Raw genomic sequence first — 8,192 nt, forward strand, 5'->3', positions numbered from 1 at the left:
CGATATCTTGGTAAAATATTCATTTTTAAACTAGCGGGCAGTGAAATCTTTGCTTTGTGTGCTAAAGTCAACAGTCGCTCGGTTTGAGCTCAAATAAATGCGGGGATGCCTCGGCTGGGAGCAGTCCGCCACCTCCCTCCCAGCGCTGGACGCTCTGTCTCCCGCCCGCCCTCCAGCCGGCCACCACAGGTAGGGAACGCGCCCACTCGGGGGCCACGCCCGGGATCCCCACACAGAGTCCGCCCCCCACTCGGGTCCACATATCCCCCTCCCCCAGGCAGCCTTTCTCCCTCCCCGGAGCTTGAGCGCGCCTTTGAAGGGCTGGGGGTGGGGGTGCGCTCAGTGGATGTGGACCCCGGGGGTTGGGAGGTAGCCTTTTTGGGGGGCGCATGGGAGATTCGAGAGTGCACCGCCGCATAGAATGAGCGGTCTCAGAATTTAAAACCCCGAGCAGTTTCCTAGGAGTTTTGGTGGGGCCTCGAGGCAATGGGAAACCAGGACCAATCGGTCCCCTACAGCCACTTGGGCTGGGAATTCGAACAGAGGGCCGCTTAGTTTCCCGAAGACTGTGGGGTGGGGGTAGGGGGGATAAGGCACTGGAGTATGCGTGATGCAGGGAAGTCTGGAGAGTCAGAGGCCCCGCGTGAGGACGCATCCCGCTCTCTGCCGCTTCTCAGACCCAGGCAGGCACGGGCAGTTCCCTGCCATCCGTCACTTTAGCTCTCGCCGCGGGGAGCGGCGGCGGTCTTTACGCTCGCTGTGCAGCTCGGGGTAGGGAGCCATCCGGGTCAGGAGCTGGGCCGAGCGGAAAGTCAAAATACTCCGCGAGGCCATTTATCACCTCAATTCCACTGCCGCCCAGGACCTCCTCTGTCCTTGGCTGCTCTGTGGCAGGAGCACGCCCCAGAATGCTAAACTCGACTGTGAAGGACAGACCAGACTCAAAGCGCGTCTTTCCGCCGCCTGCGGGGAGGTGCCGACCTCGCGGAGCTGTTTCCTCTGCTGAGGGTTGAAACTATGGAAAGCTAGGGCAGGGTACAGCAAAGGTGTCTTTTGAGTCAAGGGTGTGGCTCAGTGTTCGGTAGGCTCTTGTCTAGCATCTGTGAGGCCCTGGGTTTGATGCCCATCAGCGGGGGGGGGGGGGGAGAAAAAGAATAAAAAGTGTCTTTTCTTTCCTGGTGTCCACCAGTTTCTCAAACTTGCGTTCTCCCTGGGGAATCTTTGCTTTAAACGCCTTGATATTCGGCGTTGGATGAAGCTCAAGTCCAGCTAGGTTTATTCTGGGTCTTTCGACAGGTGATGAGACACTTTAGACCAACAGCTCAAGGACACAGTCACCCCAACTGGAAATCTATTCCAGGCTCCCCTGCCATCTCCAGATCGCAAGCCCAGGGAGCAGTAAAGAGTCTCCAGGGCCCTCTGCGTCCCTGTTATGAGGCTAGTTCTATAAGTGGGGACTCTGTTGTCCTTCCTGGCGCCCTAGGCTGCTTGTCCTCTTTCCCCGCGCCCAAGGCGGACTGGGACGGGTCTGCAGTCCTCCAAGCTCGGGCTCAGCCTTGCCTAGCTGGTTGTCTTCCTGGAACAAGATTGAACGCTTGCAGGACGTACGGCGAGGCTAATCGTTTTTAAATAATTAATGCCTCCCGGTTCTGCTGGTAATGCAGGGCTTCGAATCCGTCAATTACTTGTCATTAGACGTGTGTCGCCCCACGGCCTTCCCTCGGGCCTTTGATGGCGCCTGGTCACCTAGCCCAGCCCACTCCACAGTGGAATTAAGAGGTGCCCGGCTTTTGAGAGCCGGGTGCGGAGTAGCCACAGCCCTCAATTCAGTGCGAGTTTTGAAAGAAAGACCCTTGCTGAAGAGATGTAATCTTTCAAATGGCCAATTTAAACGCCTGATCTTTATCGCCTGCCTCCTCGCCTCCTGCCGGCTTTACAAAGAGAAGGCAGTCCGCTGTGCTTTGGGGGTCTTTTAATGCGGAGGTGGAGTGGGGAAAGCGAGAGATAAGGCTTAATAGGGCCTAGGGGGACCCGTTCGTCCGAGCTGGCACCTGCAAGTACCTTGAAGCCACTGATTTTTTTCCAAGCATGGGGGCCTGGGGTGCTCAGCAAAGGACAGGGAAAGGGCAGCGACAGCTGGTCTTCCGGAACCTGCAAACATGAGGCGACCTCCAGAACCTCAGCAGATCCTTTAATGTAAAGCCTCCTTTTTCAACAGACAACGAAGGAACAGCTCAGGGTACCCCCAACCCCCTGCTACCTTAGACTGGGAGATGCGGTGCGGCGGGACTGGCTAAGATACACACACACACAGACACACACACACACACACACACACACTCCTCATAGGACAGACCCCCCCCCAAAAAATCCCCACCCTAACAGTTCCAGCCCTGGCAGGCTGTCTCTGCGGCGACAAAAGAACCGGGGTTCAGACCTGAGGTGTCTCTGTAAGGTCGACAGAGAGGACGTGGCCCTGGCAGCCGCACAGTAGCAACCAGGGCCAGCCAAAGGTGCGCGAGTGAAAGGAAAACTTTAAAAACCAGAACAAGCGGGAAAGGCACCAAAAAGTTTGCAACTCGATTTAATTTCTCTTCCTGCCACTTCCGGAAGTAAGAAAAGGGTCTGGGGCCGGGACCTTATCAGTCCACCCTCTTTGAGCAAAAACAATGAGCTGTCTCTCGGGCCCTCTATGGGCCCTCTACGCTGCAAAGGCATCTACCTCCTCCGTGGCTTTCATGCCGACTCCGTCCGCTCGCACCAGTTTTTCCTCTGATAGAAGAGAAAGAGGATGAGGTAAAAATCTGGAAGAAGTGAATGAGAAAGGCGGAAGTCCACCCTGTTTTTTAGGCCTTAGTCTCCACTTCAGACTGCCTTTCTAGGCAGAAATCCCTGATTAGAATTTTTCCAGAAAAAAAAAAAGTATGAGAAGTGCCAGATATGGGTAGGCACCTCCAGAGTCCAGCAAACTAAATATTAAGGAATAGAAGCGTCCCAAGGGAGCTCAGCGGTACTAACTCCCATCCGGCCTCTTCTCCCTTTGACAAAACTCCCAGGGAGTTCCTCACCCTGGATCACCCCAGGGGTTGCTTCGCAATCCTAAATCCTAGGGCATCTTCCCTTTGGGCTCACAGCCTTCCTGCCCACTCTCTTATCCCTTTTCTCTTTTCTTCTTTAAAACAATCATGTGTGTCCCCCTCGCTCCCTCCCCCCATTGTATTTGTTGATGACCTAACACGCTCACACCAAAAGCCACACACAGAAAACCAACAACGTGGGATGGGAGGAGAGACCAATTATGACTGAGGCTAACAAGCCCGGAACACCCAAGTAGAGGCTGGCTGTCTCCTGGGAGACTGATGGAGGCTTATTTTACAAGCTGTAATTCCTTCTTGGTCCCTAACACCAGACTGGAAGTGATGCCTCTTCTCCCCTCCCCCTCAGCCCTGTACCCTTGGGGCCAATTCCAGATCTTTTGTAAATCTTTGGGAGACTCTCCCTGGACAGGTAAAGAGGGCAGGGATGATTTTTAAACTTATATTCACGATAATATGCTTATTTTACGCCAGCATCTCTTCCTCTGAGCTCTGAGATGTCCTTGTGACACCCACCTGCACCAGTCAGATGTCACTGTTACCTTCAACCTCCCACCAGGCTTCACATTAAAAATCTCTCTCTCTCTCTCAAAGTGGTTTCTCTCTCTCTCTCTCTCTCTCTCTTTCATTTTACTGATAGATAATACATCAGGTATCGAGGAGTTCTGAAAAAAAAAAACACAAATTAAGTTACACTATTTATTCACAGGGTCTCACTGAAGGTGTGCAACTGGGTTTAGCCCATCTTACTAATTATCATCAGTGATGTTCTCAACAGTGTCAGTCGAGGATGTCAGCAATACTATATTCACTTGACTTAAACATCTTTAGCCTAGAAGGGAAATTTCAACATCGAAAACAAGTGCAAAAGAAAAATCTTGGTGTATTCTGTACCTTGGAACTTTGGAGTGAATTACTTGCTGTTCTTTAGCTCTGTTTGATTTGTGATCCCACTTATACTTGCTTAAATAGTTGAGAGCCAAATTATTTTCCCTCACAGGTAAATCGGTTTTTCCATTATTTTATTTATTTGAAAACAATAAGACATAGCTTCAAGAATACAGAGATATTTGGGGGCCGAGTTAGATCATGAGCCATACAAACCAAAAGAGAACGGCCTGTGTGTGATTTTTTGTGTTGCTATTTCTTTAAAAATATGACCTTCATTTATTATTCTCATTTTGCAAAACAGGCAAATGTGTTTTTTGGCCACTGTTTGCTTGCTTGCTTAAAACAAAGAATATCAAACTTCGAATTTGAAATCATGAATGTTAAAAGCATGGTAGTCGAGAACATAGAATGTAATTTTGAGATATGTTTGGAGGAAAAGGCTAGGAAGGAGTGGAGGCATGAGGTAGGTGGGTGGAGAGTAGGAAAGGTACAGGAACAGATCGCATTTTCTGTGAAGGAACAGGGTGAAGTGTCAGGCAAGGCAGGACCTGGGTCATACCTAGCTCTGTAAGGAGGTCCACGGCATTTTTAACAAAGAAATGGGGATGTAAGGGTTGGGAGGATGTAGCTCAGTGGTAGAGTTCTTGCTTAATGAGAAGTTCCATCCCTATCACAGGAGACAGGTGTGGGGGGGCATCTTATATAAAACGTACAATTTTGCTGAAGCTGTTGGCTTTACCCTTTAAAGCTCATTCTGAATCTAAAATAAAGACGAACAACTTCACCATGTACTGTTTCTTCTGCAGTTCTGAGCTACAGAAAACTGAGCAGTCCACAGGCTAAAAGGAGTTATAGTTTCAATCCTGTGTCTTCCTGGTTGAGAACATTTGCCCTCTACCCAGAATACTGGGCCCATCTCTTGGCAGGAATTTTGCCTTTTGTTCTGTCACCTTGGTGTTTCTAACTGCCCACCCCCACCCCCACCCCAGACACAGGGCATCCTCTCAGCCTTGTTTCTTTATCACAAGTCTATTCAGCCCCACTCCCACTAGGGGGAGGGGGCACAGATGTCACACACTCCGTGAAGTGTGTTCTTCCTGATGGAAGTCAGAATTCATGGGTGATGGGCCTAGACCTTAAAGAAGTTTAGGACCTTGATCCACTTGCCACGTTCAGCGCTGAGCTCTCAGTTCTCTGACAGGCAGGTGATTTGCATTTTGCCTCTGTAATCTTTCAATTTCTCTTGCTGCAGACTATGCTGGGCACAGACATCTCCTGCTGGGCACAGGCAGTAGGAAGCCTGCCTTCTCAGAACTCCAGTCTCCAGAGTGAGCTATGTTGGGAGAGGAGGTTGTCTGAAGTATTAGGGGAAGGTCAAAAGGAAGCAGAAAGACTGAATCTGAGGGACCCTGTGGCAGGACAGCAAAGTACCACCACCAGTCCTAGTAGAGATTAGGATGGGGGTACCCCAGGTCAGGCTGGTTTGTATGTTTAAAACAGAATTCTCATGGAAAGATGGTCCCTCAAAGTCAGCCCAAGGCTCATTTAGATCTGGGCTACATTCGCTTTGCACTGAAACTCTGGGGTAGCCAGCTAACACAGGAAGAGGGGACAACAAGAGAATCAGCAGCTAGATGGTAGTTGAATTGTGATGAGAAAGACAAAATGCCAGAGAAGAGGAAAATGTCAGGGGCAGAGACTACTGGAGGGCGGACTTGAGGGCTTACCACAACCCACACTGCCAAATTACTTCAGAACTGTACCCTGTCAGCCTTATTCTTTACTGGGAGATCTTTGGAGCAGGGTCCAGGAATGTTCTATGCTATTCTTGCTTCTGACCTCCTCATGACCTGCACCTGATGGCAAGACAACACAGGTGACAACACAGCTGGAATGCATATGCCACCCATAGCAGGTCTCTAGCACACTCCTGCCCAGCTCAGTGGGCATCAAGACCCTCTCTCCCACAAAACTTTTCTCCAGACTTGTATATAAATACAGATATCTTAAACACCTGCTTCGGAGGTTGGCCTCTGGTAGGGTGCTGGCCTGGCATAGTGGTCTGCATCCCCTATTGAGGGAGAGAGTTGCCCTGTTTATAGGAGGCCTGTTGTCAACAGGAGCCAGAAGACAGTCTACCACTGGGCTGCATGTGGGTGTGCCTGACAGTGAGGGTTCTTGTATCAGGTCCTAGAGGCACAGGGTGGAATTAGGTAGGGGTCATCTTCTTCCTCCTTAAACAGTGCTCAACCTTAGCACCTGAATCTCCATTTCATGTTTCAGCCTATTGGAAGCAACATACCTGGTCTGTTGATATTTTGTGGTGTAGAATTTCCTGCAGACTTAATCTTTTCCATTGTGGCATTTCAGGGAACACTTAGATGACTGGATTCAAAGGCTAGCTCAACAGACAGTGATGTCCACGATGTGAGGATGGTCAGCTTTGGGGGGTGAACAGAATTCTAGGTTCATCTGTATTTCCCTATCTAATCGGGCTAGTTGGGAACCTGAGAACCACACAAGTTGCACAACTTAGGTGGTGAGCTGTGCTTACTGAAGACAGCGGGAACGGGAACAGAGAACAAAGCCATTTTGGGTCTGATTGTGTGCTGGGCAAGTTGGGGGAAGGGTGCCCAATCTATACTTTGTCCACTCTCTGGTTTTAATTAACACCCCACTCTCACCAGCAGAGTTTGCCAATTAAAGGCCAATCTCTCTTGATTTCTTTGCTTTAAAAGGACATTTGGATTCACCCAGGCAGGCAATTAAATCCCCCTCTAGCCTCTCCCCTCCCTGAGCTCTGAACAAGCTGAGTCCCTATCTCCTCCCAGTATCCAGCATGGAGCCAGAGGAGGGAACTGACTTCAGGTGCTCATCTGCAGTTATGGGAATGCAAGGCTCATTTAGGGAACTCAGCTCTGGACTCCAAGTCAATCCCCTCATGGACAGTGCAAAGCACCATTTAGATTTTGCCTTTGCTGAGTGACTGACTAATAGTAACTCCAGGGTTTCTCCCTGGGAGTCACTTGGCTCCTCTTCCTCTCTCTCCCTCCTCCTCTAGCTCTTCCTCTTTGGTTCCCCTATCCTTCTCTTTCTTTTCTCTTTTCTCCTCCTCTTCTTCCCTTCCTTCCTTTCTCACACTTCTTGAAGGATCAGTCAAATACCTAACCCTCCTGCTTTCCAACTGCAGCCAGATCTCATAGGGGTGCTGAGCCTTCCTCTGAAGACTTACCCCACCCACAAAGAGCAAACCCTCAGTCTATAGGAAAGTTGCTTCTTTGTACGTTCTACTCTGCCACCTCAGCAAGTCCTCACCTGGCTAAAATACTTGCTGGGGCCTACTGGGGGACATTCCTTACTCATCCTTTCCCCCAGCCTAAACCTACTAGGAGCTCCCAGTTCATTTTTGATAACCTTGTTGCAGAACAATGTTGGGGTGGGGAGCACATTCTTAGTCCCAAGTGCAGGAGCTCTATCTGGATAAGACAACCTTGGGTCTTTAGATCAGATCTTTAGGGAGTGGGGAACGCGAGAAAAAAATGGCAAAGTCATTCCACGAGCATTACATTTTTAATGTCCTTAACAAGATCTCCTTTTAATCCTCAATTAGGAATGAGAAAAGGGCGAGCTGGAGCTGTCCCATTGCCTACCATCTTCAAGTCTCTTAACAGACAGTTTGTCATCATGGGGCCCCTTTGTTCCTGCTCTACCGTAGGAATAGATTTGCCAGGAATTGCCCTGGTGAGGTGCACACACCGCCATCTGTTTGTGAAAAACAGATATAAATTGTCAGACAGACAAAGCAATAGAAAAATTTAGTACAGCCCTAAAGGATGGTAATTAAAAATCCTATAACTTTGTTTCAAAAAATCACATGTAAAAGTTTTCTTTACCATTGAGCAATTAGCCTGGAATGGTGGTATGTTTTTTTTTTCTTTGTTGTTATTGTCATTATTTTTGTTGTAAATTCAGGAACTTTCTCTTTCAAGGCTGGTATGATTTCAAATGGAATCCTTTTCACATTTACCTAACCCCTTTTTACACAATACAAGATACTTTTCGAATTAGATTATTTCAACTTAAAATACACTTTCCTATTATCAGTCCACAAACAAAACACTTTTTAAGTCTCAGAACTTTTAAATCTATTCTCCCTGACATGCTAAAAAAATCATTAGTCCTGTCCTTTAAATTAAAAAAAAAAAA

The 8,192-nt window shown here is 48.8% G+C and overlaps 1 long non-coding RNA gene across 3 annotated transcripts in view; it reads left to right on the forward strand.

Annotated features, from left to right (window-relative positions):
- Positions 1–8,192, forward strand: part of LOC115071996 — an 18,159-nt gene continuing 9,967 nt past the window's right edge. The window contains exon 1 of one of the 3 annotated variants that reach the window (XR_003851057.1): positions 1–189. This is a non-coding gene — a long non-coding RNA (uncharacterized LOC115071996). The remainder of the gene's footprint in view (positions 190–8,192) is intronic. The other 2 variants (XR_003851056.1, XR_003851058.1) reach the window with 2 other exon arrangements.

This window comes from Nannospalax galili, unplaced genomic scaffold (genome assembly GCF_000622305.1).
Source record: "Nannospalax galili isolate Female #2095 unplaced genomic scaffold, S.galili_v1.0 scaffold1000, whole genome shotgun sequence".
Lineage (NCBI taxonomy): Eukaryota > Metazoa > Chordata > Mammalia > Rodentia > Spalacidae > Nannospalax > Nannospalax galili.